Source organism: Candoia aspera, chromosome 2, assembly GCF_035149785.1.
Source record: "Candoia aspera isolate rCanAsp1 chromosome 2, rCanAsp1.hap2, whole genome shotgun sequence".
NCBI classification, from domain to species: Eukaryota; Metazoa; Chordata; class Lepidosauria; order Squamata; family Boidae; genus Candoia; species Candoia aspera.
Genome location: NC_086154.1, coordinates 236309951 through 236323576, shown reverse-complemented (window position 1 = coordinate 236323576; position 13626 = coordinate 236309951).

Genomic DNA, 13626 nt, shown 5'->3' with positions numbered 1-13626 from the left:
TGCCTGGGGTACCACAATGCCTAGAGCTAGCCCAGTATCTATCATAAATTGTAGCAATTGGTTTTCCAGTTCCAGTAAAGATCACCCCACAGAGATGGATATTTACAGCCCCAATAACGTGCATATGTATTTACTTGATTAAGATAATTTACTGTCAAACTAATGTGCACACATATTTTATTGAGACAAGTCACATTAAACTGAGCATTTCTGAGAGCCCAATGTAGAAATGCACTGTCAGTTTTCAATAAGGATTAAAAGACTATGAATGTCTGTTCCATTAAACTGTCAGGAATAGCTTTCAGGAACCCAGTTCTGGCCTGGCAAATTTTCCCTCTATTTTTTATTTAAAATTTCTAGATAAATTTTCTACATTGGGTCTACAGACAGATCAAGTTTGCACTTGCCTGGATGTAAATATCAGAACTTACAGACTTGCATCAGGACTAAAGTACATAATGGTGGAATTGGTGTGATAATATCTTCACCTATATAGTGTCATTTGGCACCATCACACTTTGTTGCAGATCTCATTGCTTCTACACTTCAAAGAGCAAATGTATGTATATATGTATGTATGTATGTATGATCGATCTCCTGACCACTCCAGAAAATATAACAAGTAAGGAGAACTTCCACCCCTCACAGATCAGCTGCACTTCATTCCAATTAATGTTGCCACCTCCTTGGATCCACCATGAATCTGCTGCAGTGAAATACCCAGATTCAGTTCCCGAAGGATCCAGAGCATGATTATTTTTATTGCTATTCCTCAAATATATAACTTTGTTTAATAACCAGTGGCATCCTCACTGAAGGTCATTGGATTCAAAAGGGGGGTAAGTGGGTGATCAAAGACCTGCCCCCTTTTAACATGCTTTGCATGCATTTACATCTGTAAAAAGGGGCATGGCTTTGATCGCCCAGTCACACCTGCTGTTTTGAGGCTGGTGACAGTTGCTGCAGATGCCCTTGTTAATAACCTTGCTTACACGATTCCCACTCTTTTATATTGTTAGAGACAAACTGAACAAGTCTACTAGAGGTCACCATCCTTTGCCATGTAAGAGAAAAAAAATGCAATCTTTAGGCAGTGAAGATCAGGAATTTGAAAAGCACAGCATGCCTTAAATTAGCATTGAAGAATAACTTTTTTAACTTTCAAAACCCTTTGTTTCAGGTAAGAATGAAAGGGTTTTTAGAGTTTGAAGCTGTTCAGGTTGGATTTCAACCAGGGGTTCTTAAAGGAGATTTGCAAAATGTATTGTTAAATACAGTAGGCAATTTGCTCAAAGTAACACCAGGGTGGTCTATTGGGGTATCTCTGTGTGATGTTTGTTGTTTGATATTCCAATTAAATATTGTAGATCTGTTGAATTCAGTAACATCTATTTGTAGTTGGCACATGAAGTACACGAAGTTGTTGGAACCCATTTTTATGCTAAGGAAAATACTGTATACAAGCACAAAGTAGGAAATCCTTGTTGAAGAAGCCATATTTTTTTGGATACATACATATGACAGTCCAATAAGATACAGTGGGTTATACTTACATACGATGAGAACCAAAAAGTATCCCTGGTTCTCTTTGCAGATGCAATTCTGCAGTGTAATATCTAGTTGTCTGTTTGCCTGTCTGTTGGATTGAAGATCTTAGATTATACTCTAAGGCTATAGAAAGGCTCTATTCCATTCAAGAACAATTATTATGGGCAGTATTGCTGTTTCTTTAGGAAATGCATGAATAATAAAATGGGATCTTCTATTTCTCACTATTTTTTTTTTGGTAATTCAGATCAATTTATTCTGAATGGAAATACAGAATGAATGAAAGTATTCTATCTTACTAGTTTTTCTTGCAACTCAATTTGTAAAATTTTTTTCACAGTTTACCTATAACTTAAGACCAATGGATAATTTGGCCATTTAGAATGATGACTGATTTTTCAGTCTGAGCCATTACACACCAGTCCTGCCGCTGCCATATATAAATGCATATATTCACTGTAACTAGCTATTTAAGGTGTAGTTATAGTAATAGCCTTAACAGTCTTAAATTATTCTATTCTATTCTATATTCATGAGGGTTTGAAAGGTTCATGAAGCATGTTCCAGCTCACAGAACACAAGACACCTCTTGTGAATCTGGGTGACTTGTTGTCATCAGTTTGGTCTACTTTGTATTTAATCTTAGTCCCATTTTTTTCACTGTGCTCCTTGACTTTTATTACTAGAGCTTGCAGATCCTTTGCATTTTCAGCTATCAGAGGAATGTCATCACCATATTACAGGTTATTGATGTTTCTTCCTTGGGTTTAAAAGTTTGCTTCAACTGGATATATGAACAAGCCTCTGTGATGGCTCAAGCTTTATGTATGCATTGCTATATCTATATTCTATATTCCTACCTCCTACTTAAGAGTTAAGTAAGGGTAGTTAAGCTGGTTGGCTGGCTGGCTCAGTGTGTGTGTGTGTGTGTGTGTGTGTGTGCATGTGTGAGGCCAGCATTTTCTTTCTCTGTCTGACATGGGCTGACCATACGTACCGTTTTGAATGGGACGGTACCGTTTTTTTAACATTCCCCGACTGTCCCATCATTTTAATATAAATGTCAATTTTGTCCTGTTTTTTTAAAAACATTGGAGCCATTATTGGGAAAAGCAGGAAAAAATTGAAATTGAAAATGAGGCTGACTTACCCATCGGCAGTAGTTCGGGTCTGGACTCACCACCACCTATCAGTGCCAGGGATCGAAGGGCAGAAAAACGCGCCTAGAAGAAAGCAGCACGATTGGTCCCCGCTTGAAAATGGTGGGCAGCCAATCGTATAAAAGGACGACAGCAAGTGGAATGGGTTGTCAGAGACAACCGTTCCTATCAGCTGTCAAAAGCCTCAAGCTCAGAAGACCCCAAGAGCCATTCAAACCCAGCATTGAGTCTTCAATGCTCCTGCCTCCAGGAGATGATCAGGGAGCCCAACCAAGCCAACGCCTCTGCACCAGACTTCTCTTCCATTGCAGACACTTGCCTGGCCATCGCTTCCATCTCAGCGCCAGAATCTGTCCTTGCTGTCGCTGTGACCTCTGTTAGTTGTAAAAGAAAATTGTGTCATGGAGTGTCAGACGTTTTATGATAAGGTATTGAAAGACTGAAATTTGCTGCATAAGATTACTTCATCAGAGAAATATTCATGGTACGATCGTGCTGAAATACAGTCCCCCTCTACCTCTACCTGACTTTTTGTATGAGTTCTGTCAGTGAAGAATAATTGTTAGCTCAATATGTTCATGTAATAAAACTTTTTCATTTTAATGAAAACAAAAATCTTTTTATATAAACAGTAGTCTGTTTAAGGACCAGCAAATGGATCTCAAAAACTCTTTAAAATGTTTTAATCGTCTTACTTTTTCATGAATACAGAATATTACATAAGTTTATCCCCGTCCAGTTTTGCCATCCCAATGTCCCATTTTTGTCTCAAGGAAATATGGTCTGCCTAATCTGATAGGACATGTTCTCCCCCTCTCTCCTGGCTTCCCAGAAGCCATCTGAATTGGGTAGAGTTGTTCCATGGTGCTCCTATTCTTCCTTCAGGGATCTTCAGATTCCCAGCTCACCACTACTTTAAGAGTGTTGCCCTTGGCTCTAAGTCTGTCTAGAATCCATTTTTCTCTGCTAGCCATTACACTTCCATCCTTCCTTTTTCTCCTTTCCAAAAGCCTTTTCCTTAAATGGTCACGTTTCTCCTCTTCCTTGCCAACACAGTGGTAACCCTGCTTTCCCTGAGGAAAGTATGCTCTCTTTCTTTACTCTCCAGGTGTGCTATCAGCTAAAAAGAACAACATGTCTAGTCGATACATGACAGAATAGTACACAATTGGGACTGGCAACTTGGTTGTTAAGTGAGGTGGTCACTAAGTGAAAGCACGACTGGGCTTATGATTTTACTTCAGCTTTCCTTTGCTTTACAGACCTGCGAAGGTCATAAATGCAAGGACTGGTCACACAGTTACTTTTTCATCCCTGTTGTAACTGTGAACAGTTGCTGTACAGGGCAGTCGCTAAACGAGGACTACCTGTATTTCAGTTTGGACTCTACTCTTGGAAATGAAGCCATTTTCAGTGGTTCTTTATCATAATGCTTAATGTCTTCCTCTTAGTTTAACATTTATTCTAAAAAATCATGTATATGTCACCCTCTTTTAAGAATATCTCTGCTCCAGCCCAGGAACCTTGCAATTTAGATTATAGATATCAAGGATGCCTCAACCAGAATCTTGGATCTTGTGTTATCTAGTAAAAAATGGTGGGGCTGATGAAAGGAAGGGCCATGGACTCAGACTTCTGGATGATTTCGAAAGAGGAATAATGAGCCATATTTACACTTCAAAGAAATGCCAGTTATTTCTCTTGGTCCTCTATTAGAAGAAACACTTTATGTTGAAGATTCTTATTATGCAAAAATATCACACAAAGTTGTCTCTCAAGGAAAGCATTGAACTTCACTTTTGGAAGAAAACTTACCATTTTCTCAAGGCTTCACGTGTATTAAGAGAAAGTACTTTTTCTTACTAAGGTTCTTGTTCATCTTCCTTTTAAATTCAGAGTTCTTTATTTATTTAAGTATGCTTTTTATGTAAAATTGTGTGGCCTATTCAGAGGTAGGCCTAAGCTGAGGTAGGCCTTCTAATTTGAATTTCATCCCAGACACAATTAACAGACCTCTTTGCTTTTCCTAACTATAAAGGAAAAGCCCTGGCAGCTCCAATACTTGATCAATTTATTGTTCCTTTGGCAAATTGGGAGTATTTTTCTTGACTCTGGACCTCAGTTACATGGATCATTGTTCGACTGTTTGATTGTAGTTTCATTTGTAACTTTTTATACATCACCCAGAGTCAGTGAGATGATCAGCCATACAAATTGTTTAAATAAAAAACATGTTACTTTCCAGATATTATGGAATTACTACTACAAGAATTCACAGCCAGTGAGAGGTACAGTATACCTGGAAAACACCAGGTTCAGGAAAATCTGCTCCAAATTTTTGGCAAGTCATGAGAGCTCCCCCAATTATAATTCTCATCAGGAGCAGAAGTGCAATTCTACAGCCCGCCCCTCCCCCCATGATGCAACAGAGCACTGGAATCATGTGCATTTGCATGTGAGATATGAAACACACCAATGGCAACCTGTAAACGGGAGCTATATTTCAGTTCACTTACTTTCTTATTTTTTACAGTTTTGTAATAAACCCTTCCAGAAGGAACTCAGAACAATACACAATTGTTTTCCACAATGGCTCTGTGAGATAGATGAAATTAAGAAGGAAAATGGCTAGCCTACTGTAACCCCATGAACTTTATGGATGAGTTGGTTGGAACCTAGATCTATCATTCTAAACAGTCTTTATACTACAATATATCGCTCTGGTTCTCTCCTTAAGTCCATCACGTATTATTACTCTGTGCTATGTAGTCTTCAAGGACACTTTGATTTAAATGAAAACTGTTTCTACCCTCTTCTCTGACATCCAACATCTGTGATGGATATAATATCTGAAGAGGCAGTGCTTCTAAGTAATTTTTTAAATATAAATCTTTAACATGGATGGAGCTGACACCAGATGCACATCATGTATGTGGAAGTATGTAGGGTATGAGCCAAATGTTACAAACCAGGAAATGCATTAAATTGTGCATTGGAGAAATGCCTTGGAGAATTTATTCCCTTAGACCCTAAAGTTCTGCAAGGATTTGGGGAAAAAATTGTGTGCTGAATAGTTAATGGGGAAAACTCTGCTGCCAATGGTTTTATCTGCAAACACCTTACTTCACTCTCTTCCTCTTACCACACAACCATTACTTCATCTCCAGTAACATGTTGATTAGGTTGCAGGCTATTGACTGGATTTAAATATCATTCGATCTATAAACTGCAGGCAATCAACATGACTTGTGATCAGTCCTCAAAATTCTCAATAGGATTGAATAATAGAAGGAAGGTAAATCAAAGCTAACAGCTCTTAGCTCCAGCCAGTCTGTCTCCACTTAAGGCATCCATTCAGCTGGGAAGCATATCAAAATTTATAACCTAGACATTTATTGTGTGGGGCATTAAAATGATGAGGAACCCTACACTCATGCCATGAGAGCCATTAAGAGGAGGTATGGGCTATATTTGCCTCATGCTATACAATTGCTCAATAGCCAAAAGCAGCAGGGAGAACTCAAAACACATTTATCTATAGGCTAGTTGGATTTAATCTCTATATAATGACAAAAGCCCTTTCTTTTTGGAAAGGAATGCTAGAATCCAAAGCATCCTTCCCTAGAGGAAAGTCTCACTGAAAGTTGAGGGGATTTATTTTTGAGGAAGCTCAGTTAGGATTAGGTAAAACAATTATGGAATATTAAGAATTTTCCCATATGGATTTTATTATAGAGAAACCACTAAAGGAAGTTCTTGAATTAGGTTTATGGCAGTAGATATACTGGCTGTATGAGTTATATTTCTGGGGAAGGTCTTTGATTGTAATAATGAGCTGCCTGATATAACTAAGTTTGTGCTTTTCATATGCAAGGAGTTCAGCATCTTGAAAAGCACATCTTTGTTTTGTTTGTTTTATGAAGTTTCAAGACATTGCAGCTGGATATAAAAATAAGATTGATAAATGATCATTGAAATTTTCAATGCCAAGAGAAGTGGAAACAGTGTATCTTCCAGAAGCAAGTTACCTGAATTCAGTGCTTTGCATTACTATTATAAGCACTACTGAAACAAGGTGAGATATGGGGTGTTAATCACTTACAACGAGCATTGTGATTTAAAAAAATAAAGAGGACCAAACAAAGTTCCATTTTCATAGATTTTGTAAAGCCTAAGATGAGCATATAACCTCTAGATTGCTGGCCAGCTTTCCATTCTAGGCTGGGTTCTGCAGCTGCAACATAATAAGTGGTAGGAGTGGCAGGTGCTCTTTGATGTAAGGTGAGAGTAAGGGCCCCCTTGTCATCTAGATATGCAATAGGCATACCAACCCTCAGGCTGAGTTAGCATTTTGAAGCTGTACCCCAGGACATCTTATAGCAGGCATATACAGCCTGTGGTTCGAAGACTCCCCAATATTGGGAGCACAGTGCCACTCCAAAGTTGCTGCCAAGTTGCAACACACTATGTAACTAGGGGGCAAAAATTATTAAAGACGTAGGAAGTACAACATTATGTGTATTCACTTAACTCGAATTACATTAGTTTTCCTTAGTCCCCACCCACATTTTTGGATGCACCTCAAAGGAGAACAAGCTTGCTCACTCTCCTTCCCCTCATCTTGGGAAATACTGTAGGATGAAACAAACCTGCTCAGCCTAAAATTGACCTTTTCCAGTGAGAACAGAGCCACAATTAGCAACGTACAGGATGAGGCTTTTGCACCAGATCAGAGAGAAGCTTAATCCTCCCTGATCCGTCCACAACCAGTTGATCTGAGGGTGTCCCTCAGTAAGTGATTCATGGCGTAGCCCCAGAAGGGAGGTACATTTCTTGCAGGATTCAATATTTTTGAAGCAGAATTTTAGTTACGCCGAAGGGTTTTTTAATGTATTTCTTTTCATTGCAATACACATATTGCTGCAATAAATGTAGCTATTATTTTTGAGGACAAATCCATTGTTCATAAGAAAGCTCTGTTTCAGCCCAGAGTTGGGGTGTGTGTTCTACTGAAAATTTCTGAAGCAAGGTGAGGAAAAGCATGCAGCCTCAATTTAAGATCAGAGAAGCCCATATTGGAACTATGGCAATCTGGATTACAAAAGAAATTAAACTTGAGCATGATTATTTCCATCTGCACCCAAATACTTCACAGATTTACAGTAAATAATGGAATCCTACCACATCACCTGAACCAGTGGAAAATGTTCATGAAAATATGCTGCTTCTTGTTATTGCACCACCATCTACTATGGCATCTGTAGCTAATGTAGTCTGCCTGGACTGAGCAGCTCTTTCCTCTGAGTTAAGGAAACTTTAGGAAGATGGTCCCTCCCTATCTAATACCATATGCATGTAAGATGGACAAAAAAACCCCCATCCTTTATGGGTTAGTAACTTTACAGTATTAAAAAACACAATGATCTATTTCCAGAAAACTTTGCAGGCAATGTAGCCAGCCAACAAGGCTGTTGCAGTGCACTTTTGCCACTAAGTTCTATGCATGTCTCCTCGGAAATAGATATCAATGAGTTATGAAGATTAATTTTCGGATTTCAATTAGAGCCTGAATGTGAGAATCCTGGAGGAGTGGCTGAAAACATCTGAAGAAGTGAAACTGATTTTTGCCTCTTGAATTAGGTCAGTTGCTAAAAGCATTTGCATTGATGCTCTTTGCCAGTTCTGAACATAAACTCCTGGGCATAGCTGTCGTAGGGTGTACCACAGCCAGGATATGGGATATATTTATGTGATCTCCTTATATTTACTAATGGAATGGTGCAAACTTCATCAACTCCTCGGTTGTGCTCTGATGTCATATTCTAGCATCCCACTTCATTTTCAAAAAAGTTGAAGTGTATTTAAGTTACTGACATTTGTCTGACTGATTTGAAGATTGTTCTCCCCAAAGCAACTTATTTTTTTAATGTAACTATTCCCTTTGCATGCAAATTTCAGAAAAAATCTTTCTGAATGAATATATGACTGGGGAAAGGTAGTCATTGGCAGATCCCAGCCATTGCTATAATCTCTGCTGAGGATTCAGTATCTTTTAAGTGTTCCTCATTGTCTCTAGTTCATCCTGGAAAAGGTCTATCTATGAGTCAACACTAATTTGATGGCATATAATCAGCCATCGTCTGTAGATTTTCAAATATTCTTCAATGTTTTTTAAAAAGTCAAAAAAGGGCAGTTTTAAACATATTTACTCATGTATGTACTTATCTGTCTAATTAGCATACCATGATCTCTTTATTCTCAGGGCACTTGTGGTAGTATGTAGTTAAGATCAGGTGCTTAATTTTGGGCTGGTTCTTGCCTGAAAAGGTACTCTGCTGGAAGGTGTATTAATTATATATGGTAGGTTTGCATGCTCTATGTTTAAACAACATCCATCTCCAGATTTAAGGCATTCTTTACCATTCTGTCTAAAGGTAGCCAGATTTACAGAACTGTGGGTTATTAATCCCATTCAAACTTCTGCCCTCTATTTGCACTGGGTTTTGGAATGCAACTGCAGTGAAATTTTATCCCTCATTTAGGCTTTCTTTTTGAGAAAAAAATGAAAAGAAAAAAGTAATATCTAATGTGCCTCTATCATTGTAGCAGCATGGTAATTATAATCAGTTCATTTTCCTGTAACTTCTACACTACCTTGAACAGAGTAACCAAAATAAACAGTTATTTTAGAACAGAAAGTATACAATGTGTAGGCAAGAAGAAAACCTCTATAGCTGTAGAGTCCAGTAAAGTTCAATATTACCTTTGCAACAATGTGTATTTGGCTGTTTTTGTTTTCATTTCCATTTGCATGCTGCTTCTTTTCTTCTCTCAGATTGATATATGCATTAATCTTAATTAAGGCATACTTGATAATGCTAGTAATAGTGGTCTCCTCCATAAAGTAGTTGAACCCCATTTCCAAACATCACTATCATCCAATGAGCCAACACCAGATCTTGGGCACTGAGTTCTGTAAACTCTGTGTGTATGCATGTGTGTTAAGAAGAATCATTTTCAAAAGATGTTTCTGAATTCCAACAGCAGATAGAAAAAAATGTAGGAGTAAAGATCGTCTACTATCACAAAGCTTCATAATTTTTATGAATTTCTCTTATTCCCAGTGATGTTTTTCCTACACTAAGTAGTGCCAAATGTTTTAACTCCTTCATTTTCTTTTAAACAAAGACAAAAAAAGATTGAAAATATTACTGGATGTCTTTTTTCAGATGAAGTGCCCTGGGATTTCACAATCCTGAATAATTTGGTAGCGCACAAGTCCTCACTGCTCACCCGTGATCTTTCACAATCAGGTTTGGAACTCATGAAGATGCCTTCAGATATAAGCTGTACATATGAAGCCTTCCTCACTGCAGACAGGCTGTATTTCTGTAGGATTATCACAATCTGACTTAAGATGGGAGGGGCTGCTTCCACAGTGAATTCTGCATAGGTTTGTATCACTGATCTGGGATATAGTATCATAGAATTGGAAGTGTTTAGGACTATCCCCTTGCACAATCCAGGAGTCCCGATTAAAACATCTCTTACAGAGGGCTGACCATGACATTCAATGAAACTAGGGCTACCAGGTCTGGGCTGAACAAATCTGAATCATCACTAGATGGCAGGAAAGAAACATGCAGTGTAACACTCTTAACTTTTGCTACCATCTTGTCATCATCCATAATTTTGCAGTCCAAATCTGGTAGCCTTAGTGAAACGTCCTAAATATTGGTTGCACTGTAGATAATTTAAGCAGAATTGGCTTTCTTGCTTTCATTTCTATGAAATGAACTGCCATTTTGTGCATAGTCCAGAATGCACTAGCTTCTTTTTACTACAGTCTGTACTCTGTATAGAATCAGGCAGTACCTAAATATATCGTTGTGCAAAGGAAAGGAGCAATATCAGCTGGTCCTACTTTATTTTACATATGCTCATTATATGTATCTGCTATGTTTGGTCTCAGATAAAGCATGAAGGCTCTTGTCACCTGTTACATTTTTAGCTGTACATCAGAGATATTTTAAGTGCATACATTCAAAAATATCAGCTATTGATATGCAAACACTCACCTAGGTACCCTACAGAAACACTAATCAAAAATCCTCTTGGCATTTCCAGCAAATATTCTGGAAATTTGGAAACAGCTCTGGACTTCTGTAATCCCATGACATCAGCAGCACTTGGGAGGTAAGTGATATACTTCAGGCTCAGCTTCAGAAAGCGAAGTTGGAAGCACTGGGAAACTAGGGCTTCTTCTGAGATCCTGAGTCTCTGTTTTTCCATTGGGGGGGGAACCCGCCTTACCCTTTATGTTGGGTCCTGAGCTTCAGGGCTTAAATGAAAAATGCTAGCTCGAGGGCTTTGCAGCTCTAACGTGCTATCAAAGATTTATGAAGTAAAAAGGGTGGTTGTGTAGAAGCGCCCACAATTATCTACAGCTCTCTGTTGAGTCTAGTTTGAGAAGCAACCATGGGTGTCCGTAGCAAGCCAGAATGTGATATCATTGCACAAATGGTATGATTATAAAATACTGTTGTGACATCCGATGTAAGTTGTGGCATTTGTATCATGACATCATGATGCATGTGTTGTCATTTGGCCCACTCAGATGCATATGAGAGCAGCCCAAAGTCTGCTTCAGTATAATATATTCCAGTGCCCAACATACTAAATTAATTAGCAACAAAGACTAGAATTCATAATATATCCTTCAATAAAATTATACTAGTTTGCTGTGGATTGAACGCTCCATCTGTGTCTTATCAGCTTTAAGACAGTCCATCCAATAATGTTAATTAAAAGAAGCAACTCCTGGATATCCCCCTCTGAAGACAAAGGTTCATTGACTTTTTTAAAAGCTCAACTGAGACTTATTAGCTTGCAACAGTCTTTGTCCAGAGCAGTAATCAGGAGATGAAAGACAGGTTCCTTCAATTGGATTTGCTGCCAAGCTACTTCTTAGAGGATTAAGAATGTGGGGGTTGTAGTGCTATTTGTTTTAGAAAGCTATGCATGTTCCTTGTTCTAGAATAAGAAAGGTGTTACATGTAGAAGGAATAAGCTACACACACACACACACACAGTAGACTGACTCGTGGTGGTAGTACAGTGGCTATCTTGATGATCTTCATGTGAACAGAGAAAAGCTGGGAACAGTATCCTGAGTTTTCTGATGGAATAAAAGAGGGATAGGTATGAAATAAAGAAATGAGACACAAAGATGTTTGGCTGCATTAGTAGATGTTTGTTCTGGCACTAGTAGAGTGCTTTAAAGCTTCACAATAGGAAGGACTTCTAAGCATGAGCTTAATGAATGGATACACTTGTATAGGAGCACATAGCTTTCGGATGGTTCATCTTCTAGCTCCGGGCTGCAAAAGTCTGGGCTACCACTAGATGGCAATAAAGAGTTACAGAACACTAACATTTTGCTGTCATGTAGTGGCCTTTCAGGTTTTTGCAGTGCTGGATTCCAGACAAACTGAGCTGTACCATTCGTTCCCCTTACCCCCCCCCCCCCAAATTAGCTGCAATTCAAGTATTATTCTCTGTGCAGGAATTGCACTTTCACTGGCAGGAAAGGCAGAAACTATGTTTGCACAGCATGTTAACCCTGACCGTCTAAGCCAAAACCAAACATACCACATTAGGTCTTAGCACATTATGTGAGTGAGACTCTTACATGGTAATAAAGCAGTTTGTTTGGTTTGGCTTCATATGCTAAGCCAAAGCAAAACAAACTACAATATGGTTAAGTGATCTGTGAACTAGCCCATGGAAAAATTGTGTGTGTGGGGGGGTAGGCACAGAAGCATCCCCAGGAGAGGTTGAAAAAAGTCAAGATAGTGGCCATGACTATGCAATGGAGACCTCTGCATTGACTTGACAGACATAGCCCTCACATAGAGACCCCTGGGTGAGTAACGTGTGAGCAGTCATGGACAGCAATTCAGCCTCTCAAACTTCTAGAAGGACACAAGGTGTGATAACAACACCAGAAGGAGGGGGTTAAATTTTTCAGCTTAAGGTGCAAAATCATACTGTCAAAATTTGGTTGCCAAGAGGGTGATTTGGGTGTGGGTATGTTATATTTTTGTAAAAAAAGAAAACACAAAATAAAGCCCGTGGCACAACACTCGGCTTTTTTGCAGCCAAATCGTGGGGCCCTGGGTGGAGGGAATATATAGCACAGAGGTGCTGACATGGAATCATTTTGGTGGGTAAATATCTCTTGATATTAAGAAGGTGCAAGTATTTCAGTTTCATTAAACTCTTAACGTGGCAGATTAGAGAGAAAGTTAAATTGGTGCAAAGCGCCAATGTGCTTATTGACGGAAATATTTTTAGATACTTAGGCAGCAGCTTAATTGGAAAACATTTAACATTTACATATAGAGCGCTACATTAGCCAGAAAAATAATTATATATCATAGATTTTTAAGGGAATTAACATGCAAAATCATGATTATTTGGATCAGTGCAATAATTTGTCTTAACGAAAAAAGGAAAGGAGTTGACTCTGTTTACCTAATTAATTGCCACTGTGACATACTGTCACACTAGGACAGCTTTTGGCAGAATAGACAAACACATCATATTGTCACATGCTTGTCAAGGCTCTCAGAGAAGATGGAGGTCTGGCAGACCAATGGAATCAACCAGGCTTCGTGTTGAAGTGTCAGGATTGCCTCTTTGATGGACACACAATCAAGCAGTATGAAGACAGCAATTCAACAGCAAGTCTCCAGTTGTGTATTCTATGTACTATAAGAGTCCTTCTCTTCTGAGTAGGCAAATATCCCATGGCTGTTATTTTGTGAGTGTGTTCTTGAAATTCTAAATGTGGTCCTAGCTCAAAAAGATTCCCCACCTATATTTTATAGGGAGATATTATATCGTGGGATAATCA